General features: G+C 57.4%; 2 long non-coding RNA genes across 2 annotated transcripts; one reads left to right on the plus strand and one right to left on the minus strand.

The window, feature by feature from the left end:
• The first annotated feature begins 12,329 nt into the window (after positions 1-12,329).
• On the plus strand, positions 12,330-13,220 carry LOC123829548. The gene is made up of 2 exons (XR_006787617.1): positions 12,330-12,428; positions 12,954-13,220. It is a non-coding gene; the product is annotated as an uncharacterized LOC123829548 (long non-coding RNA).
• Positions 13,221-18,881: 5,661 nt separating this feature from the next.
• LOC123829592 lies at positions 18,882-23,179 on the minus strand. The gene is made up of 3 exons (XR_006787620.1): positions 23,064-23,179; positions 21,050-21,204; positions 18,882-19,384 (listed from the first exon to the last, which is right to left on the minus strand). It is a non-coding gene; the product is annotated as an uncharacterized LOC123829592 (long non-coding RNA).
• Positions 23,180-23,838: the final 659 nt, after the last annotated feature.

Genomic DNA, 23,838 nt, shown 5'->3' on the forward strand with positions numbered 1-23,838 from the left:
GTGACAAGTCACCCCTGAGAGGAGGCGGGGGCATGAGAACGGGCTGCCCTAGGAGAGAAGTCCAAGGGCACACTGCCCTGCAGAGCCTAAGCCAGGTACTTGATAAATGTCTGTCCAAGGGGGCGGATGTTTCATGCTCTCCTTCCCCTCTGTAATGCCCTAGAATCCCCCAGATGTAAAGAAAGGAATAATCTTATTATCTGATGAAGGTAATACGGATCCTTGTCCGGCAAATCCACACTTAAGTCACCAGGGCGAGTCTGTAGATCTGTGTGGGTAAGAGGCTTACCATCCCCAGGGTGAAATAATCAGGCCGGCAAGGGGGTGGTAATTACATTTTTTAAAAAGAAGCTTACTAAAGAGCCTACTATGTGCCAGGCACTGTGCCAAGCCGAGAAATCCCTGGGGTCTTTGCCCCCAACAGGAAGCTTGAAGGGTCTTTGAGAAGGGGAGCAAAGGCCCTGCCTCTTACTTACGTCCTCTCCTACACACCGTGCGGGGGCCCGATGCCCCGGAGACAGTCCAGGGCTTCAGCCCTGAGCCGGAGCACCAGACAGCCAGGGACTGAATGGTGCAGCCTCCAGGGGCTGCCCAACACCCAGAGCCCCCTGCGGCCCACCAAGCCCTCCCCGCTCCAAGCTGTCCCCAGGCCCCGGGGATGGAGCAGCAGGAAGGGAAGCAACTATTTTGTGTGTGGTGTTTTGAACATTATTATTTTTTTTTTTTGGACCAGAAAATGCAGTCCCACGGTTCAAAGACTAAAACAGTATAAAAAAGCGGAGGCTGAGAAGTCAGTCTCTTCCCCATCCCCGTCCTGGTCACCCCCTTTTTCCGTCTCCACAGGAAGCCCCTTCTTTAGTGCGCTGGGTGCCCCTCGGGCAGGGGTTAGAGGGCCAGTTGTCCTCTGCTCTGTGCTGGCTGTTCAATATCTTGTCGCCCTGCCTTCCATCACTGTTACGAAAAAATACAAGCAGACCCAAAATATATTTTCTCCTCTTTTGTATACTGAGGTAACTACATTAATACACAAGACCATGCATCTTGGTCTCTCCATTAAAAATGTCTCAGTGCTCTTTCCCTAGCGGTGTCGAGTGCTTTCTTAGTATGTTTTACAGCTGTAGAGGATTCCTTCCGAAAGTCTGTTTAACCGGTCCTCTATAAGATGCACGTGTAAGTTGTCCCCCAGCTTTCACTGCGTGTAATAAGCAAAACTACAATGCTTGGTCTCATACAGCGTCCACGCTCAACTCTGACCATAGGGCAAAACGTGGACTCAGGACCAGGTACAGAGGCCAACGGCAAACGCTTTGGTGAGTGTGGCGAGTACCGCAGAACGGCCCCCGCAGGGAGTTCAGTACGCGGTGCTGAACTCCCTCCCGGAAACACGGCTGTGCTCCTCACAGAAAATGGGGGCATCACAACCATGAGGCAGAATGTAGAAATTACTCTTTTTTTTAATTAAAATATTTTATTCATTTATTTTTAGAGAGGGGGAGGGGGGAGAAAGAGAGGGAAACACTGATGCGCGAGAGACACATCCATCGGTTGTCTCTCGCATGCCCCCTGCTGGAGAGCTGGCCCACAACCGAGGCATGTGCCCTGAGTGGGAATCGAACCGGCGACCTTTCGGTTCGCAGGCCAGCGCTCAATCCACTGAGCCACAGCAGCCGGGGCAGAATGTAGAAATTACTGGTCATGCAACTGTGCAGAGATCTCCCCTTTCCTCTGTCTGGCCTGTCTTTGGGATTCTTGCTCTGCCTCCTGCTCCATAATCCGATGTATTCCCTGAACCAGTGTTCCATGCACGATTCCTCATGTCAGTGTTCTCTCTACCCTCACAGGGTGATAGAGCGGAGGCACTGAGCAACGGGTCCCTGGTTCAGACTCCAGCCCCACCGCTTTCTAGTTGCGCCATGCTGGGCAAGTTCCTTAACTGCTCTCGGCTTCCATCTCCTCATTTGACACAGTGACCACAAGGGCCCCCACCTCGCAGGGCTGCCTGAAGTCCAGAGAGGGTCAGCACTGGGGGAAAACGCACAAACAAGGTCCGGCACTGTAACAGAAGTCAGTGGTCACTGCGTTGTTGTCGACTGCGTGCCATGCTCTGGGATGGATGTGGCGTGACTCTGCACAAATTCTTCACTGATAGATGCTCAGGTTCATTCTGTTGGGCGCTGTTCCGCTGTGCCCTGACGCTGCAGCCCTGCAGGTGCAGCTGCGTCCGCTCCCTGGTTGGCTTCACCGAAGGAGGTGGATGCACAGGGGAGGCCCACCCCTCACCGCTGCTCAGGGTCGATCCCGGCCTGTCCCCTCGGAGCTCTTCAGGGTGGGCTCTTGCCTCCCTTCTCCTCCAGGTTTTCCTCCACACAGGCTGGAGAGGCAGTGACTGGCCCTGTCACCTGGGTAAATCGCGTCCCTTCTCTTGGGCAGAGAATGTAAGAGCCTTAAAACCATCGGTCAACTACTGAATAGATTTCAAAAACGTGGTACATCTGGACCATGGAATAGTATTCAGCAGTAAAAAGGAAAGGAATAAAAAAGGAATGAAATACTGGTACATGTCACAACATGGATGAACCTTAAGAACTATTATGGTAAATTTAAAAAGCTGGACACAAAAAGCCACATTTGGTGGGATCCCATTTACGTGACATGTCCAGAACAGGTAAGTCATGGAGATGGAGAGTCGATTAGCGAGGGCCAGAGGGAGACGCAAGGGGGAGCGACTGCCAGCAGGTGCAAGGTTTCTTTTCTTTTCTTTTTTTTTTTACGATTTTGTTTACTTATTTTTAGAGGGAGGGGAAAAGAAGGAGAAAGAGAGGGAAAGAAACATCAATGTCTGGTTGTCCCTCAAGCGCCCCCTACTGGAGACCTGGTCCGAAACCCACGCATGTGCCCTGACTGGCGACCCTTTGGTTCACAGGCTGGCATTCAACCCGCTGAGCCACACCAGCCAGGGCAGTGCAAGGTTTTTTGGGGGGAGTGATTAAAATGTTGTGCAATATGGTAGAAGGGATGGTTGCACAAACGTGTGAATACACTAGAACCCACCGAACTGTACATTTGAAAGGGAAGAATTTTTATCTAACAAATACATAATAAAATAGTCGAGAAGACCTGGGCAGAGCGGGAGGGAGGAAGACTCTGAGGCTTAATCCCTAGCCTCAGAATAGAGTTTAATCGCTACACCATGACCCAAGAGGTCCTCCCCAGCCCTTGGTGCGCACTGGACTCTCCTGGGAAGCTTTCTAGATCCCCCTGCCCAGGATGTGCCCGAGTGACCCCAGTGAACCCGGTGCAGCCGGGCTGGGAACACGGTCTTAAAACACAGCAGCAAACAAACAACACAAAGCAAAACGTGAGGATGGACCGAGAAGGGCTCTGAGGCCCAGAGAGGCAAGTCAGTCTACCAGGTAAGTCACTGGCTGCCCACCCCCCCCGAGGCAGACACCTTGCCTCATGCACAGGAGCGTGGGCTCTGAGGCAGGTGCACCTGGGGCCATGTCCCGACCCCACCTGCTCACCTGAACCCCCTTGAGCACCGGCTCCCTCAGCCACGGGCCAGCAGTACCTGTTCCTCAGAGATCAGGTGAGGCGCCCTGTGCAAAGGGCTTCTCCCAGCACCTGGCACATCGCAAGCACTTGTTTTAAGCAAGTGTCTGTCGGTTTCCAGTGCACTTGGAGCGCGGAGCAAGGGAGTGTGACCCCGACCCGAGGCACCCGTCTTATACCTTTAATAATCATAATTATTTTAAAACTCTTGCTCATTCCAGGGGCTCTTCGGGACATTGTTTCCACGAGGCAGATGCAGAGAGACTCAGGAGAGGGGGTGTCTTTCCCTAGGTCGTCTCACTGACCCCCAAGGGCTCCTCTGTGGGGCTGTGTGTGGGTAGGGGTGGGACAACCCAGCCTCTGCAACTCTCCCAGCGTGGGCTTCTCTGGGGTAGATGTCAGACCCTCCCACTTCCCCAGCACTACCCACAAGCCTGGCGCTGAATATCGGCCCAAGAAATGTTCACTGAGCCAGAGAGGGGGCGTCCCACGGCCCTTGAGCAGCCCCTCTCCAGGTGTGAGGTTTCACTAGGAAAGGTGCAGTCCCCCATGGGGCCACTAGGGGTCTCCATGCTCCGCCAAATGGTTCCTTCCAGGGTTCCTCAGAAGGCTCCGCCGGCAATGGCCAGCTAGCTTGGAGGAGGGTCCCTGGCCAAAAGCCCCTGTTAGGTGGTGACTGGAGTGGGATGCCGTGCCTTGGCCTCCAGGGTGCCACGGGTCCCCTCTGCTTGCCCCTGGGGTCAGGTTACAGGTCCCGGTACGGAGCAGCTCCTGAAACGTCCGGCCGGCCGCCGCAAAGGCAGTGTAAGAGGGAGGGGTTATTGGGTTATTGTTGGGGGGAAAGGGGTTTCACAGTGTCTGAACACCTACTCTGTGCTAATTAATCTTTTGTGCCCGTTCAAATTTTTTCTTTAATCCCCAAGCTACGACCCCGTGAAGCAGACGTAATTTTCTCCATTTTATACACGAGAAAATGCAGCTCAGCGGAGTGAAGTGCTGAGTCTTGGTGGGGCTGGGATTGCAGCCTGACTCTGCCTGGTTCCAAGGTCTGCGTTCTCATCCCCTCCCCTCCCCCCGCCCCCGCCCCCCACACGCACCCGGTCCCTGGACCCTACCCCAGGCACCTGGGCCTGACTTCCAGTGGGACCAACTGTTCCCCCATCCCCCCCACACACGTACACACAGTCACTCACAAAATCACACTGCATGAGAGGGGACCCAAAAAAAAACACTGAAATTTATTTATTAAAAAAAATTGTGTATTTATCCTTACATGTTTAAACTTCAGTCACCTTCAACGTACTCTCCATTTGATACAATACACCTGTCGAGACGGTTTTTCCACTGCTCAAAACAGTTCTTGAACTCATTGATTTTGATGCCTTTTAGTGCTTCTGCGGGTTTGTTTGTTTGTTTGTTTCACCTCCTCCACATTGGCAAAACGTTGACCTGTGAGGACTTTTTTTTATCTGGGGAAACAAAAGCAAAGTGACTCAGGGGGAGATTGAGTGAATGGGAAGGGTGGGGCACGGGAGTCATGCCATTTTTGGGTCAAAACTACTGAATGCTCAGTGTGGTGTAGGCAGATTTGCTTGTAAATCCTTGAAAAAGTAAGTCTTCAAAAGAAATTCTGAAGCCACACACAGCCTCTCACAACAACGCCAGCTGGCACAGTGATACGGGTGGGTTCCTAGATCACTCACGTAGCTGGGGAAGCCTGTGCTACAAGGGGCCTGCCCTCCAGAAGATGATTCCGGTTTGTGTGTTTTGGTTTCCCCTCAGATACTTACTCTTGCATACACACACACACGCACACACACACACACACACACACACACATGTGTGTGCGCAGCTCCCCCCCCCCCCAGAATCTCAGAGCCCAGCTGGGATTTGATCCTCTTACCCTCCCCAGCCAGGGCTCTCACTGAGGAACTGAACATCCAGGAACAATGACAGCAAGAATGACGATAGATAGATCAGTTGCTCTAATCTAACCATCTCTGCATTTCTGCCTTCCCTCTCAGTACGATTTACCCCAAGGGCTCATCTTCTGGGTTCCTACGAGGATGCTGTGTTTCTCCTTAAATGAAGGGCGTTTTTCCTGTTATTACAAAAGCAATCTGCCCCACTGCAATAAACACAGAGAAGACAACAAGACAGAAATTCTCCCACCGTCCCCTGCGGGGAAGTCCCAGGCTGAGCTGTGGGTAAATGTGCCTCCTTGGCACACCCTTCCCCCACCGCAGAGCCCCGCACCCCCCGGGAGTCGGAGCTGCTGCCACGAGACAGAGCTCCCAGCCTGGGAGTCAGAGCTGCGTCCTGCCCTGTGTGGGCCCCATGCACCCATGGCGGGACCTGCCGGCCTGGGTGTGGGCATGGGGATGATCTCGCAGGGCCCTTGGCCCTAATGTTCAGGGATCCTGGGCTTGTTGGGAAGGGTACAAAAGGCAGGACAGACCCAAGGGCTTCTCTCGTACAGGACAAATGAATCTGCAACCAGGCTGCCGAGAGGGGGCTCTCCGGAGCACCCGGTAACCAGGGGGTCATCTGGACACCACAGAGGAGGCGGAGTAGGAAAGCTCCCGCCCAGCTCCACCTTCGAGCAGACAGGCCACCTTCAGGATGACGGACAGCAGAGTGTCCTGTGTCCCAGTCAGGACCAGCTTCACATGACCTAGGCAGTCGCACAGGGCCACAGGCTTGGTTCAGTGTCCTGCTATCGCCATCCTGAAATTCTGAGGAAGTTTTGCACAAGAGCGCCACGTTTTCATTTTGCACTGGGCCCTGCAAATGATGTAGCCAGCCCTGCCCCGAGTAATAATTCCTATTATTGATACAGAGCTCACTGCACGCGGGGCACTCCATGCTTTGGCTATGCATCATTCATCTGGTCCTCTCAGCAGCCAGGTGCGAATGGTCTCTCCTGGACTTCATCAGCCCAAATGGTGACGTTCCCCAGGTGCTAGGCATGTTATGCATGCTAACACTCCTACCTGCTCACAGCAATGCCAGAGGTGCTGTGACCGTCCGCGTTTCGTAGATGAGGAACCGAGGCCCAGGGAGGGTAAGGGGCTTGCCTGCAGCTGTGGAGCTGGTGATGGGTCAGGCTGTTTGAGTCCATGCCTTTGCCTCTATTCATCCTGCCGTTGTCAGGGGAGTCTGCTGAAAGGCCCGCCCCTTCCTGCCTGGCTCGCCAGGGGTGGCCCCAGAGCTCTGCAGCTCTGTCCTGCCCCAGCCTCTGTCCCAGCTCAGTGCCCAGGGGGGCGAGCTGTCAGTTTCCACTCCCGCTGCCTTGAGATCTGCTGACAGTAGCTGCGCTCTGCCACCTCCCGTGCCCAGGTGCCCGATCCGCCCCCCTGCTCGGACACAGAGCCGTGGCACCGAGAAGTGTCACGTGCCACCACTCCCCCCACATGGTGCTGAGCTCCCTGCACATTCCAGGCTGCAGCGGTGGCTCCGGGGGCCCTGGTCCCTCTGTGCCAGTTGTCACGGAGACGACAGCCCAGGCGGAGGGGGCCACGACACCAGGGGGCAGCACAGTTGGCTGGAAATAGGGCAGACCGACCAGCACGCAGAGATTCTCACCTGCTGGGGTTGACGGGCTCCGCTTCCGAACCTCGGCTCTCGCATCTGTGAAACGGGGTGAGGGAAGCAGGCCCTGCCACTGAGAATTTAGTCACAGTGGGCACACAGTCCTGAGTTCGAGTCCCAGGTCCAGCACTGGGCAGCCACGGGACCTTGGGCCGGTCACAAAACTAAACTGCAGCGTCCTCATTTGTGCAAAGACAGCAAGCACGGAGGTATCCAGGCAGGAAGTCAGCCCCAACAGACAGACTCAAGTTCGAATCCCGGGCCAGCACCCAGCACTCCCAGGACCTCCACCAGTCACCTCAGCTTTCTGAGCCCCAGTGTCCCCATCTTCCAAGTGGGGACAGGCCCCTGTGGTGATCTCGCGGGGTTCTGGGAGCACTGCACCCCTTCCCTGGTGCCTGGTGCTTAGTAAGTAATCGGTAAGACATCGTTACAACGGTGACCTGTCAGAGTCTCCGTGAGGACCAGATGGGATGGCTGGGACATCACAAGAGCCGGGGCCCTGCTGGAAGTGGGGGCGGGGAGGACAAGCGCAGAGCCGTCCTCCCCCCCAGAGCCAGGCGGTGACGGAGCCGGCCGGTTCCCCACGCAGGGGTCCACGCCCTGAGCACGTGTGTCTGATGTGTTTGAGGCCGGGAGAGCGAACCATGAGGCCGGTGACCGAGGTCCAAGGGCTAACCCCCCGGGGGCTGCCCTGGGGCAAACGGCCTTGGGAAGGGGTGTGGGGACAGCTTTATTCAAAGGCGACCACTCGGCAGTAGAATGGGAGAGACGAAGCCAACCCACCTCAGCCCAGGCCACCTCCCCCAGCCCCCAGCAGACCTCCTCTGTAAGCTCTGGCGTCTCGGTGCTTCCCAGACTTTGCTGTGCACACAGACCCCCGAGGAGCTTGTTAAAATCAAGCTCACTTCTGACTCCACCGCCCGGGAGAGCCCGAGAGTCTGCCTTTCCCGCCAGCTCCCAGGGGTCTGACGCTGCTGGTTCGGGACCAGACTCGGAATAGCCAGGACCCCAAACACTATAAAACATAGACCGTGAAAATGAATCATGATTTGGGCTGTGACTTGGTCTGACTTCATTCAGCAGGTTGCAAGGGCCTGTGGGAGCCCAGCCTCCCCGGAGGACGGAGGACGACGAAACACCCCCAAGGCCAGAGGCTCTGGCTTTGCCCCTGAGAGCACAGAGACAGACAGAGGGGGGCCCTATCGGCGTCAGTGACGTGGGCAGGGCTTCACACTCCGGGCCGCGCACCAGCTGCATCAGAACTGCCTGGGTGATCTGCCCAATGCAGATTCCGAGTCCCAGAGAGATGACTACTGCCTGGTTCCACTGACCCGGGGCATCTGAAGTGGCCAAGTTCACGGAGACGGCGAGTGGAACGCTGGTCCCCAGGGGCGCAGGGAGGGGTGGTGCGTCACGGCTGTCGAGCTCCTGGTCTGCGAGATGAAAGGCGTTCTGGAGCTCTGCCTCACAGCCGTGTGAACGGTCCAGATTGTACATTTCACGTTAGGTGGTTTTCTGCCACTGTAAAAAAATAAATAAATAAATAACACAGACTCTGCTCTGACCCCTGAGATCCTAGTTCGGTTTTGTCTGGAGCAGAGCCTAGGAATCTATTTTTAAAAACCTCCCCTGGGGATCTGGTGCACGGCCGCTCGGGGACCCCCCTGGTTGGGGAGAGGCTAGACCCTGAACATCTCCCGAACCTGCCCGCTGCCCCCACCTTGGCCTCCACTTTTGGAGCCCCAAGCCCACGCCCCCACTCTCCTGGCCTCCCTCCACCGCGCAGCTGCCCCAGTGACCTTTCTAGATCACAAACCCGATCCTCGCACGGCTCCATTAAAGCCGCCGCGTGGCCTCCCATTGCCCTTGGAACAAAACGGAGGAAAGGCACTGAGTCAGGGAGTCAGGTGTGTCTGGGGAGCGAGACGACAGGGAGGCCGTGGAGCGGCGGCGCGGGCCTGGGCAGGGTCCCTGGGCTCCGGGAGGCAGAGAGCGGCTCTGCCTGGGGTGGGGCGGGATGGGGGGCAGGAGGGCGTCTCAGACAAGAAGCAGTGCCCTGGGCCCTGGATGCTGAGCTGCTGTTTGTCAAGGACTGGGGTGAAGGCAAGGGCAGGGGCACCGTGGGAAGGACTCCAGGCTGAGGGCACTGTCCACCCCACCCCCACCCCAGACAGAAGAGGGGAGGGAAGGGGAGGGCTGAGCTGAGAGAACAGTGAAAGGTGAGAATGTGAAGAGGGTGGGGAGGAGCACCCAGGAAGAAGGTGAAAGCCCCTTTCTGCTGGGGCAGGCTGTGGGCGGGTGGGGGGACAGTGAGGGCCTCCAGGGCTGGTTCCACCCTGACCTGGACGCCTGGGGCCGGAGTCGGGGCAAGGTGAGGGGGCATGGCTCCACTTGCACAGAACCCAGGGTTTCCCACCTATCCGAGCACATCCCTGGCTCTCCACCCACTCCCCAGGGCTGACAGTGTCCTGTGGACCCTGCTCCCTTCCTGTCGCCTGTGTGTGTGTGTGTGTGTGTGTGTGTGTGAGAGAGAGAGAGAGAGAGACAGTCTCTGCAGGGTTCTGGGGCCGCACAGTTCCCCTCTTTGCCTGGCTGCGTGTCTGTGTTTGTGGGTGTCTCTTAAACGCTGGGGTGCCACAGCATATACAAGCTGATGAGCATGGCCCCTCAGATCCTCAGGAAGCCCTGGAGCCCTCCTAGGATGTAAGAGGAGTTCTGGGGGCCCTGTGGATAGGGACCTAGCACCAGGGAGCTGGAGAGCTCCAGTCCACCCCCGCCCCCTCCCACCCCACCCCGCACCCCCAGATGAGCGCACAGCCCCCGTAGAAAGAGATGCAACCACAGCATGAGGCTGGGCCCCGTCCCTCTGCAGTCCACTCCGGGCCCCCGGGTAGCTCCCGTCACAAGGAAGAGGCATTCAGGAGCAACCCTTACCCAGCATTCATTTCAGGAAGGTCCCCTTTCATCACGTTAGCGATCAGATAAGTGGGTCTTCTGGGGCTGAGGGCTCCCCCTTCCCCATTGAGGAAGCTGTTTTCTCTGCCCCCACAACACACACACACACACACACACACACACACACACACAGTTCTCTGACTGGAACAGAAAAGAGGACCCAAGGGCCGCATGCTCAGGGCCAGCGTCCCAGGGCCCCAGAGGGAGGGACATCACGGTCACCTCGGGGCTCACACAGGCTTCTGTCTTTTGGGGAGAAGATGGGGATAAAGATACCCCTGCGAGCGCTGCAAAAGAAATCACGCCCCCTAACTGTCGGCAGGAAGGTTGGCTGGATGCCGTGCAAACTTGTTCCTCGGACCGGTGAGCTCATGGCACCGGAGCATCTGAAGGTGCCCAGAGCTGCCGGGAGGAATGAGCAGGCCCCAGAGAGGCCAAGGTTACACTGAAGGCACCCGGGAGTGGAAAGAGCACGGACCAGGAGTCCGCCCGGGGCGCTCACACCGGCTGCGCTGCGGCCCTGACTTTCTGGACCTTGGCAAACGCGACTGCGTGAAGACAGGGTGGCACCTCGCTGTGGTCCCGGGTGGTGGTGTTGGGATCATTATCTCTACTTGGGGGGATGAGGACATTGAGTTTCCCTGAGGGGGGAACCCCCTTTGCTACAGCTGGCAGTGAGGGGTCAGTGCTGGACCCCTGCTCCAAGCTGAGGGCTATCCATGAAGGGGCTGTATGTGTCCGCTGTGGGGGCAGACATTCCCTTGGCGTCCACTAAGAGGCGCTCTAGGCTGTTTCTTCTTGTTGGCACCAGCACCTTCATCCTCAGCCTGTGCGGTCTCCCCTGAGTGGTCCCTGAGCTGGGTGGGGCTGGGGGCCAGCCACCGGGACAAGGTTGGAAGTCACACTGGTCCTCTGTCCCCCTCCTAACCTGCCTCCTGGAGCAGCCTCCTGCCTTCACTTTCCAAGGGGAGGGAGGTAACAGAAGGGTCTCCAACCCACAGATCCCTTCCTCAGGTCCCTTGTGAGTCCCCTGTGTCAGATTGGAGTCAGCAACAGATATCAGAGGCTCAGAGAGGGTTAGAAACTTGCTCAAGGTCACACAGCCAGGTCTATCTGCTTCTAAACATCAGAGCCCAGCCCTGGTTCAGGAGAGGCTCAGGGTGGGGGCTCTAGGCTCAGCCTCTCACACGGCCCTATAACACTCGGGGGAAGTCCTGGCCAGCTGGGCCTCTGAGCCTCGGTGGCGACAAAACGTCTAAGCCTTCCCCAGAGTGTCTGTCCCATTGCTGAAGGGTCAGGGGCTTGGTCCAGGCAGTGAGGGCCAGGCTGGGGAGGCACTCAGCTGTCAGCTGGTGGATGTGGTTGGCATTGGTGTTGCCATCTCTACCAGCAAGTGGGTGTTTAAGGGGGAAGGGGGGGGCAGAGGGGCTGTGGATGGGGCTCAGGACCTCCAGGTCACTCTGGCTCTCAACTCTGACTGGCAGAGCGTAGGAGGAACAGGAGAGCTGGGGGCGAGGAGGGGCCTGGGTGGGGGGAGGAGTGGGGAGGCTGTGCTTTGAGGAGGGGTCGAGCAAAGGCTCAGAGAGGTGGAAGGATCCAGCAGGAGCTGGCATGGAGGTGACCCGGAGGTGCTTCGGTGCCCAAGAGGAGCTGAGCTGGGGGAGGGAAGGAGGGGACAGGGACCCTGAGTGTGGGTCCTTCTCTCTCTTCCCAGCTCTCGGGAGGGTGGTGTGGGCTTGCCAGGGAAGCAAGAAGGAAGCTGAGTGTCAGAGAAGAGAGCCTCCTTGGTTCCCCAGAGGGACAGCCAGCCCTCCACCCGCTCGGGCTCTCCCCGGCAGGAGCCTCCCCCAGAGCAGGCCTGAGTCTGCTCCGTCCTCTCCCCAGCACGGAGACTGTTACTCGGGTCAGCCTGCGAGGGTGGAGGCAGGGTCAGGCCCAGGGCTGGGCTCTGGGTTCGGCGGGGGGAGGTGAGCACAGCCCGGGCTCCAGAACACGTAGCCAAGCCAAGGAGAAAGGTACCGAGGAGGGCTGCTGCAGGTGTGGGGGCTCCGTCGCCCCAGGAGACTGAGGCATGAGGGGGTTATGGGCCAGAGGAGTCATCCTGGAAAAATCCCAGCCCTTCCCCAGGCAGGTTCCAGAACCTGTTCTCCCAGCCCGGGGCCCTTCCCTCCCTCCCAGCGACATGTCCAGGGGCACCTGACTTGAACAGGCTATAAATAGAGGGATGACGGAAGGCTCCGGAAGCCCAAGGGAGGGCAGGAGACAGGGATTCTGATTCTCCCCAGAGGGGCCCAGCGAGGCTACTCTGACAAGGCAACAGTTCCGTGGTGAGTCTTCGAGGTGGAGCAGGGGGTCTCCCCGGCAGAGGAGGTCTGCGAGGGCTGATCAGGCAGAGGGGACACTCTGGGGACATAAGAAATGGAGCAGGTAGTGACCCAGTGGCCGGGCAGAGGCTGCATGGGGCGATGAGAGGTGAGAAACCCGATGACTGGAGGCCTTGAATGCCAGGGTGAGGGCTTCGTTCTGGGGTCCACATCTTGCTCTCACTAGGAGGCACCCGAGACTGTTCCTCCCCCTTGCTCCCAGGCTGGTTCTGGTTTATGTGAAGGGGGGTTAAGAGCAACACACGAGAACAAGTCCAGGGAAACTGCAGGTGGCCTGGGGCGCTGGATCAGCAAGCACATGGCCATCCCTCCCTGATGGGGTGGAAGAGCGTTATGGTGTGCCGGAGACTGCTAACTGTTCCCCAGTATCTGTTCTCACTGTCTTCTTTGCCATAGAAACCCTGCTTTTTACTAGCTGGACACAAAACCACTCGAAATGAAGACTATATTTCCCCGCCTCTGTTACAGCTCACTATGGCCGTGTGAACAAGTCTGCCACCTGGGATGTAAGGAGCAGCGTCCTTCAAAGGCTGGCTGGAGCATGCCTGTGATTGCTGGAGCTGGAGCAGCCATCTTGGACCACGAGGCAGACGCCACATGTTGAGGGTGACCGAGCAGCAGGAAGGAAGGAAGGGACCTGGGTTCTGATGTTTATGGAGCTGCCACATCAGCCCTGGACTAGATACCTCCGAGTGTTGCTTGCCTGGAAGAAAAATAAACTTCTATGTTGTTTAACACACTGTTTCTTTGGGTTTTTAAAATCTTCTTCAGCTGAACATAATCCTAAACAACACACATGTCAGAGGGGAAGCTTAAGAGCCCTTAGCATTCGATTGTTCTGCCACAGAAATAAATCCACAAACACAATTTAAAAAGGAAAACCCCAGGGGTATTCACACCTCTGACCAGGTAACAACAGACACATTACAATTACCTTCCAGGTATCATCCCTCAATCACTGGACACGTTCCAGAACCTTCCTTCCCTGCAGTTTCAGTAGAATGCTTAGAAATTAGCTTTTGTTGGAGATAATGTGCAACCCCCTGAGAGAGCTTGGCTCCCTGAGCCAGGCCCTGAATCCAGATGAGCCCAAATGCCACGATTCGGGGCCTCCTCTCCCCACCTGAGGCCCACACGCCCGCTGAGCCACTGGCCGTTGGAGGAGTGTGGACAGAGAGAAACTGGAGCCAGCCACCTCGGCGTCCCGGGCGGGTCCTGTTCGGCCCCCTCCCAGTGGCCCGGGTTGTGTGGTCTTCCCTCTACCACGGCGACACAGTAATGATAATAGTTGCCGCTTCACGAAGACCCGCTAGTGTTCCACTTTCTGCGAGAGACCTGGACACATGCCCCCTTCCCTCGGCTGGCATGGAAAGCGGGGAGAATGCAGCCCTTGGCCAAGGCTTTAATGGATGGAGCCCTTTCCGGGAGGCGCTCCCTGCGTAGCTGAGAAAATGGTCATTAAAGGCCCGGGCACTGCTCTGCACGGTCATGCCACTTACTGGATCCAGGGTGGGAGTGGTGTCCAGAGAGGGAGGCAGTGGGGAAACAGTTCCCTCCTCACGTTGTCGTCGTTCTGTCTCTGAGTCTTTCATTTGCCTTCAGGAGCGGCTTGTGCGGCTCCCAGAGCTTGTGGGTCAGGCCACACCTGCAGAGCAAACTCTGGGGGTGGGCCGGGGTGGGGGGTCTGCCAGGACCTCACAGGACTGCCACCAGGGCCCAGCCCACCCGTCGTCCCTGTGCCTGCCGGTTCTGGGCGGGGTGCCTCAGCCATCCCCACTCCCCTGGCTGCTGGAGGGAGGCCTCTCCCGGCAGGTGGGGGCGGGATCTGCCCCAGGCACGCCAGCAGGCTGAGGTGGAGGGTGCGGGGTGAGGGAGCCCGGCTGCCTGGATTTGATTACACGCTGTAAAGCTGTGTAATTACTCCAGCCCAGCAGGAAGGGCGCATCCCGTGTGGGGAGGCAGAAGACTTCAGTGGTTTCCAGCACAGACCCTGGGGCCAGGCTGCCCGGGTCCGAATCCAAGTTCTGTCCCTTCTGGGACATCCCTTCAGCCCTCAGTGTCCTGGTTTCCTCCCTGTGACGTGGGCTGATGACAACGACTCCCTGGAGGTTTTCAAGGAGGCAGTAAGGGCAGTAAGGGTGTCCTGACGACAGCCTGGTGTGGGTGGTGTGGGGGGACCAGGATCCGTGGGGTCATTCCTAGAGGCTCCAGCGTGGCCAAGAAGCAGGATCTTTCTGTGTCCGTGTGTGTGTCCGTGTGTGTGTGTGTGTGTGTGTGTGTGTGTGTGTGTGTGTTAAAGCTGAACCTGGGAAGCACCCCACCCAGAGGCGCCACACCTGAGTGGCTGCCTCAGGTGGAACGGGAGATTCAGCCTCTGCCCGGCTTTCGCACCGAGCTGAAGGCGCCAGCCACCTCGAGGGGCCCAGGGCAGGGCACACGGCACAGGGCGGGCACGTAGCTGGTTGTCTCACTTTACCCTCTCCCCACCACTGGGGGGCTGGCCTTTTCTGCCCCATTCTGCCCGTGAGGAACTGAGGCCCGGGGACATAGAAATGGGGCATCCATCCCAGGCTTCACATAGCCCGGGGCCCCCCATTCCTGACCAGGACATCTGGCCTCCTGGCTCCGAGGTGAAGCCGCCTCCACCCACCTCTGGGGTGCGGAGGGGGCCGGGAGCACTTTCCCTCAGCTGACTCTCTCCCCCCGGGTCCAACCTCTACACCGACTCACTTTTCTAGTCCCACCTGCTGGCTGCCCTTTTGTCTGTTTATCCCAAAGAGCAGAGACTTCACACCGACCCTGTCCTGTAAGGTCACAGGCAACGCACAGGGCAGGCACCAGTTTCCTTCTAGAATGTGCCCTGGACCCTGGGAGGAGGTCAGGATGCAACAGGAAGGGACCTGCCCTGCAGTCAGCCAGGAAGGCTCCCTGGAGGGGGTGGGCCTTGAGACAGACTCGGAAGAGGTGAGGCCCCTCTGCAAAGCCATGCAAGGAAGAGCACAGGGCAGCTGCCAGGAGCTCTGGTGTCCGCAGGCCCAGGCTCCAATCCCCCAGTCTTACAGCCAGCTAGCCTGGTGACCTTGGGCCTGGTCCTCACCCTCCCTCCGCCTCAGCACCCTCGCCTGAAGCACAGGCACCCAGAGTCCCTGACGAAGGAAGAGTGTGAGCCCAGAGGCCTGGGCCTTCCCTGTGCGCGTCCAGCAACTTTGATGCCGACCGCGGTGGAGCCCGCCGGACGCTTGTGTGGTGCGGCGGACCTCACACGTACCGCCTCACTTCGACTTCACGAACGACCTTACTTGGGAGATCCTGTGATCGTCCCCCTTTTTCAGATGAGGAAACACACCCAGAGAGGTTTGCCACTTGCCCAGTGTCACACGGTTGGCAGGTGGCAGAGAGGAAGCTGGAACCCAGGGCCGTCTGATTCTCAGAGCCTGAGTCTCTAGCGCTCTGGCCGCTGTGTCCTGCCCTCCCTCTCAGGCTTGCCCGTCGCCGACGGGCAGGGGTGGGCGGGTGGCATTCAGCTCCACCAGGACTTGCCGCCCTGGGTGCCAGCTACGGCAGGAAGGCTCCCTGCTGATCCTGGTGCCACTGCCAGGACTCTCTCAGGAGAGTCCGGGGTCCGCCCCTAGGGCAGCGGGAAGCAGGGGCTGGGGTGAGAACCCCTCTTTGGGGCCTCATTGTTTTGCCCCTGCCGTGTTGGTGGTGGTGGGGGGGTCTTTTAGGTGGAAAGAGCTGGGTCGCCCCTCCCCCCCACCGCCCCCTCAACCCCTGCCCAGGCTCTGCCAGCTAAATTTAGGTGCCGGGATCTGGAGAAACAAGGGTAATTAAGGGGTATTGTGTCACTTTCCAGCTGCCTCTCACATCCCCTGAGCAGGCACACGCCACTCGGGCAGGAGGGAGGAGGCGTGTGGGACCCAGAGGGGAGGAGAGGGAGGAGTGGACAAGACAGCTGGGGCCGGAGGAGGTGGGCGAACCCTCAGCCTTCACCCCAGGCTGGAGGGCCTGAGGCGCAGGGCTGCCTGGGCCTGGATACTACTCCTGCGGCCCTGGGACCCCGAGGGTGGGGGGGTCACAGGAAGGTGATATTTAGCCGAACGCCCCAAGGGCACCCTCCAGCGAACACCACCCATAAACGGAAGATCCGGGGCCTGAAGTTCACTGCCCTCGTCATTGGACGTGCTCTGCCCAGGGGAAAGCCACCGAGTATTGATCAGGCATAGGGTGCAATAGGACTGATCCCTATGCTCTCAGCGAGTCCTCCGGCAGCTCTGCAGGGAAGTGTGGGAGGCCGCTCCGCGTGGCGTGGGCCCAGCTCCCACTGGGAGATGCACAGGACCCACACCCACGGATAGGTTCTCCCGTGGAGAATCAGGCCTGCAATGTGCCTAGGCTGCTGTGAGTCTTGCTTTTTGCTAACACTCCCTCACCCTGAATTGAGGACATTTACTGCAAAGTAACTTCCTAAAAACCATGCTAAACCTTCCGAGGATGAGTGTAACGGTTCAGCTACTTTTCCCTTTTCATTTGCAAATATGCCTCTTCTGTGGCGTGATTATCAGCATCCTCTCCTTTGTTTTCTGTAAAAGGTAACCACCTAAGGAGAGCCTGTGCATAGTTAATGAGGACCTTCTTGTAATGTGCCCAGGAAGACAATAAAAGCTCATTGGAGCGAGGGCCAAGGCTTTTGCTCCCCTTGAGAGAAAAGCCATGCCGTCCCTTTTCCTCCACCGGACTCGGTAGTCCGTGTGAATTTGTCTCATATTTAATCCATAGTGATGCGGACCCCACAAGCCCGGGTCCGCATCAGGAAAGGCATCATCCATCCCATCTCACAGAGCAGGGAGCGGAGAAGGTGGATCTTCTGGCTCACATAGCTGGGGCTTGCAGGGGCCCGGGACGAAGCTGGCCGGCTGGCCTGAGAGCCATGTTCTCAGCCACGGCCACAGCTGGCCGGCCCACAGCGGTGAGTGCAGCTACCACTCTGTGACCAGAGATAAGCCACCAGGAAGGCTTTGCCAAGAGGAGAAGAAGCATTTGACGTGGTAAGAACCTCTACAAGGACTGCGAGATGAGTAAGGCCACCTCGAAATGCACAGACTAGTGTCGAGGCAAGCCTGAGGCTCCTGTCTTGGGCTCGTAAGGATTGTTGCTGTCTCTCTGTAAGCATTAAAGCCAGACCTGAATTTCCCAGTTAAAAGGCGGGCAAAGGATTTGCACGGATACTTCTCCAAAGAAGATACACAAACAGCCAATAAGTCCAGGAAAGATGCTCAGCATCATTCGTCATCAGGCCAAAGCCAATCAAAACCACCGTGAGATGCCCTTCCATCCCCGGTAGGGTGGCTGGAATCACAGAGACCGACAATCACAAGTGCTGACAAGGAGGCGAAGAGAACGGAGCCCGTGCGCACTGCTGGTGGGAATGCACAACGGCGCAGCCGCTTCGGAAGACAGTCCGGCGGTTCCTCGAAAAGTTAAACGACGGAGTGACCACACGGCCCGGCAATTCCACTCCTAGGTAGGGACCCGAGAGAACTGAAAACATATGCGAACAAAGAAAAAAATTGTACGTGGATGTTCCTAGCAGCTCTGCTCGTAACAGCACCAAAGTGAAAACGATCCACACACCAGTCGGCTGACGAATGGCTAAACAAGATGTAGTCTGTCCTTACGATGGAATATTATTCAGCCCCCAAGAGGGATGAAAGGACAAGGTAGCATCCCACATGCTACTGCCGCACGAGCCTTGAAGACGCTGTGTAACTGGAAAAGACACCGGCGTTCGGGCTGCCTGTCACTACCAAATCCAATTAAGCAATGACAGTGATTGAATCTTTTATAGGCGCTTTATTCAGATGGCCGGGCGATCCGAGAAGATGGCGGGTTCATACCCTAACAAACCATCTCCCTCTTTCTTTCCCAGCCAGATCTTTTATAAGGGGGTTGGGGGAGGGCAAACAAGGTGTCAGCGAAAGCCTTTGAAATTCAACAGTTGCCTCCAAGGGGGAAGGGTAGTCGCTTGCTTCTTCCTGGTACAGACGTCTCCAGACTGAGGCAATCCCCAGTCAGGAGGTCAACTGCTGAATCTGAGGCGCCAGGATGGGCCTTATCTGTAGTTACTGAAACAAAAACTTAACATACACATTACTTGCTAGATTTATGACTATTTACCTTAAGTTAAATTTTCCCAAGTCTTAAACCCCTATCAGCTGTGCTAAGTAAAAGAGCCAGACACTACAGGCTACTTGTCGTGGGATTCCACTACAGGAAGCATCCAGAACGGGCAAAGCGTAGAGACAGGAAGGAGCTTGGTGATTTCCAGGGGCTGGGAGCCGGGGGCAGATGGGAAGGGACAGCAGGGTCCCCTCTGGGGGGGTGACGTCAGTGTTCCGGAATCAGGTAGTAGTTAGTGATGGATAGGTAACTGTATAAATACATCAAATGCCACCAAATTTTTCCTTGAAGAGGGTGCACTTCATGGTATGCGAATTCTGCTATAAAGTATCAATAAAGCTGTTACTTTAAAAAAGAAAAAAGCAGATCCGCCTCTAATATTTGCAGGAGCACAAATGGAGACCCACATACCATATGTTTAAATATTTAAAAACCGAGCAAACAAGCTGTTAAATAAAATATGTTCCCTTCTCTTACCTTGACAAACACCCCTCCGTAGTGGCGAAACGGAAAAGTGTGTATAAAGCGATGGTTTTTCTAGGCACGAAAGCTGGCGTGTTTGGGTGTTGTGCCGATGAACCAACCGGCTGTGTTTGGACAAGCGAGGAAACGAAGACGTACATCACTCAAATTATTACAGTTGTGTTCCGCAGAAATGTTCACAGTCGCCCTCTCACCGAAGTTGCTAATTGGTGTTCTAGTCACAGGACTCATCTAAAATACTGAAAGAAATATTGTTTTCATCAAAAAGATAAATAGGCCCTAGCTGGTGTGGCTCAGTGGATTGAGCACCAGTCTGTGAACCAGAGGGTTGCTGGTTCGATTCCCGGTCAGGGCACGTGCCTGGGTTGTGGGCCAGGTGATGTTTCTCTCCCTCTCTTTCTCCCTTCCTTCCCCTCTCTAAAAATAAATAAACAAAATCTTAAAAATAAAGATAAATGGCTATACATTTAGAATTTTAAAAATATGCTTCAAAAAGGTGTTTTTTCTAGAATGTCAAAAGTTATTGATTGAAATTCAGAGGCAGAATACAAGTTACATTACAACCCATAAAGCATTTAAATCAAATCTGAATTTTTATTAATTTTTTGAAATGTTAATGAAATGTCATTAAACGTTTTTGAGAAAATGACACTAGCGATTCTAGTGTTTGGAGCCCATCTAGGCGGTAATGCAAATCATGAGGATCACACCCATGCCTGTTATGCCTAAATTTATAGGGACGCGAATTATTTAAATGTGGCGAGATGAGTGCCTGTCCACCAGCGCGGGCGTTTTTGCGGATATAGCGTTGATTCCCGAGAACCACGGGAAGGAAGAGTCAGTACGAGAAGAGGAACAGCGAACGGGCCCTGGACCCGAGTCTGGGAGTGGGGCTGCGGGACACAGTAAACCTTCCCTGGGCTGCGCCTCCTGAACATGCGCATGCGCTTGGCGCTCACTCTGCACAGCTGTTTTAAAGCTGCGGGCTCGGCCTCCGGTGTTTCAGCTAAGAGAGCCGTGAGCGATGCTCCAAAACTAGCCCGGTGCCTGTTCCCCCCTGGCCTGAACGTGCAGCGCCAGGCGGCCACTGCGCACCCGCACACCCCCGCACCTCCGTGGAACACCACGTGACTCCGCAGGCCCCAGGGACGAGCCTTCGATGACTCCAGCCTCCCTTTCTCCTTTGCCTCTTGTTCTCCTTGCTGAGCCAGCCAGGCCTCTGCCCGGGAAAGGCCCACTTTCTGGAACACTCTTTTCCCTGGCTCTCCTCCTCCTCCTGTAGGCTCCTTTGTCTCTCTGGGCTGCCCTCGAGAAGGAGCTCAGGGAGCACAGGGACCTGCAGCCTTGCTCATGGCTCATCCCAGGACCGCGGCTAAGCTGGCTGAGCAGGGGGGTGGGCCACCATGTAAGGGCCCAAAGGGGCCTTTTCCTCTCTGGCGATGTCTCTGAGTGACAGGTGGGGCCCTCCCAGAGGAGTCTGGGAAGCAGTTGGGGCCAGGTGGGTGGCACTTCATGGTCCCCCTCCCCTATGACCTGCACAGCTGAGGCCAGAGGCCCTGAGGACAGACTCCTTGTCGCCTGGTCCACTTCACAGAGTGGGGGGGGGGTCCAAGAGTCCCTGCCACGCAGGGAGCAGGGAGCGGACAGTCAGGAAAGGTCAGCCACTGTCACCCGAGTAACGTTGTCTTGTGATTATACACACTCTCGTTAACCCGCGCCCAGACCCTCTCACTCACTGTATTCACCTCCGAGGGCTGCTGGCCCCGAGCACCACAGACTGGGCGCCACACAACCACAGATGTGGATTGTCTAGCCCCACCGTTCCGGGGGACAGGGGTCTAAAACGGGGGCGTCAGCCGGGCCCTGCTCCCTCTGAAACCTGTGGGGGAGGACCCCCCACTTACCCTTCCGAGCTTCTGGGGGTGGCCGGCAATCCTGAGGGGCCTGGACTCGCAGCCGCATCTCCATCCCCGCCTCCCCCGTCACGTGGTGCTCTCCGCTCGTGTCGCTGTCTTCACATGGCTGCCTTCTTCCTTCTCGGGACACCTGTCATAGTGGACTAAGGGGCACCCTCCTTCAGTGTGACCTCCCCTTAACTCGATGGCATCTGTGATGTCCCTTTTCCAAATAAGGTCCTGTTCTGAGGTCCTGGGGGTTAGACTTCAGCATGCCCCTGAACGGACAAGTTCAAGGCAAAAATGCTCCTCAAAGCATCGCCAGCAGCTGGCCCAAGAGAAATCTGTGCGATGGACAATGACAATGAATACATGCGGTTTTCTGACTGCGAGCCCCAAGGGCAGGACTCGGCTTCCCTATCTCTGTGTTTTGGGGACCCAGGGCAGAGCCTGCTCTCCTGGAGGGCCTGTAGGTGGATTTTAATCTAGATGCATCTCCGGGAATTGGCCTAGCTGGTTGGCTGGCCACGCCACCCATGACAAGAGTCCTCTGGGGCCGGAGGGGACACAGATGGGATGGGGCTCAGTGGCGGGGGGGCGGGCCTGACTGCTGAGCCCAGAGGAGCTGACAGCAGGCTCAGCATCCCTGCCACTCAGCACAGACGGGGCAATCCCCAGGGAGACGTCACAGGCAGCCGGGGGCGACTGATTTTTCGGTGTCACTGCTAATCCGGGGGCCTGTGCGTCAGGCAGTGACTCGCAGTGGGAGGGGGAGGAGATCCTGGCTGTGGGGGCCTGACGCTGAGTCATGGGACAGCGGGCTCCCCAAGCCTGAGCGGAGAGGGGCGGGCAAGCTGGTCTGGAGGGAGCCCCCTCCCAAGCCCCCTGCCCATGGCCCCTGCCCCCTGCCCCTCCCGTTGTTCTATGAGGCTCCAGCATCCGATGGCCAGCCCCAGCCCTGCTGAGCTCGGAGCCCTGGAAGGGGAAGAAGGACTGAGACAGCAACTGTAAAGGTCAGCAGCCCCTGGGACCAGGAACAGCCATGATGCAAATGTGGAATTTACACTCCCAGTGCCCGCTGGCCAGCCCGCCCGCCTGTCTGTATGCCAAGCAGCAGCCTGGGCAGCGTGGGTACAGCAGATGTCCTGGGCCCTGCCTGGAACAGGGTCGCTCTGGGGCTTCCCCAAGGAGGGCCCTGGCTGTGCATGGGGGGAGGGGCCTCAGCTTTGGCTGGGGCCTGTCCTGCTGGAACCCGGCTGCCAGCCTGGGATTTCCAACGTCAGCTTTCCTGGCTCCGTGGCTGAGACACCCCAGGGGCCGGGCATGGGAAGAACAACTGGACGCCAACCAATCCTCTTTTCCATTTCTCTGGCTGCGCCCAGATGCTTTCCAAGGCCAATTCCGTCAATGAGACTTCATCGATCACGCCACGCGGAAACCCGGAGTCCTGCGATGAGCCGAGGGCTTTGCTCTAACCCCCCTGACAGCCCCGCTGAAACCGTCCTGCTGTCCCAGGAGAGGAAACCGAGGTTCGGAGAGGGAAGTCCCCCGACAGGATCGCACGGCCGTAGAACGACAGAGCTGGGACTCAAACCGCGTCTCCATCATCACCTACGTCTCGGGAAGCAGCGCTCTGATCTTCATCCAGCCCCCCCCTTTCCTGGCCACCTTCCTTCACATCGCTGAGCTCAGCAGGCCTGGGAAGATATCCTCTTCCCCTTGCACCAGGCCCCAGGAGTCTCTGTGTGTGTGCGTGTGTGTGTAAGTGCGTACATGCTGAGTGACCTTGAGACCTTCCCCTAGCCTCCCGGGGCCTCAGACTTGCCAGTGACCACCAGGACACTGCTCTAGGATCTCTCTAAGTTGGCCTTCCGCCCCCTCCTCCTCCCGTCTGGAAACCCCGTGGCTGAGTCGACTTCCCTCTCTCTTTGCAATCCCGGCGCCCACCTGCCCCTGGCAACCAGCATAGAACTTGACACCCCGTGGGTGCTTGATACAACGTACCCTCACCCGAGTGACAAACCTGCCATTCTGAGTCCCAGGGGACGCCGTCCACGGCCTCCTCGGAGGCTGCCAGGGCAGAACACTTCTGGGAGCTCCATCTTCATCTGCAAACTTACTGTTCTCTCTCACCGGGCTGCTGGACCATCAGTGCCTTTCATCCTGTTGACACTTGGTTAACTAGTTTCTGCTGCCGGTGACAGAACCTCTGGCCCCGCCTGTGCTGGGCAGGCCGGGGTCAGAGTTCAGAGCTGTTGTCAGGCTATTTGGGGCCTGTGGGGGAGGGGAGCAGGGGGGACAAGAGGACCTTAATAGAAAAGGCCTTTCAGTTCAGTCTCCGGTTGGATGAAATAAGGGGGAACAGCCCCTCCCGGCACCTGGAGGGTCCTCCTCCTCCCTCGGGATACAGACCAGCCCTGGAAGAGCCGGCAGATCTGGGAGGCGCTTCACAGTTTACAGGAGGCCGTGGGCCCAATGCAGTGAGAACCTGGGGAGGCAGATGGACAGGCCCAGACCCCCCGCAGTGTGGTGGACACTGAGGGGGAGTCAGGACACACTCACCAGTTGGTTGTTGGCTGTGACGGAGAGCTCCAGGAGCACGGGCTCCGTGGGGGGCAGAGGGCCAGGCCTGAGGGACCCGGCACTAAGTGTGGACAGGCCGCTGGGGCTGTGGGTTGCCTGGGGAGGCCAGGGGGAGGGCTCTGGAAAGGCAGAGGCCCGGGGGAGCAGCCTGCAGAATTTGCTGCCAAGAAACAAACCCCAGCGCGTGCCAAGGGAGCTGGTGTCGGCTCTGTCCT

Source organism: Phyllostomus hastatus, unplaced genomic scaffold, assembly GCF_019186645.2.
Source record: "Phyllostomus hastatus isolate PE091 unplaced genomic scaffold, TTU_PhHast_1.1 phas_scaffold_11, whole genome shotgun sequence".
In the NCBI taxonomy this organism is placed as follows: domain Eukaryota; kingdom Metazoa; phylum Chordata; class Mammalia; order Chiroptera; family Phyllostomidae; genus Phyllostomus; species Phyllostomus hastatus.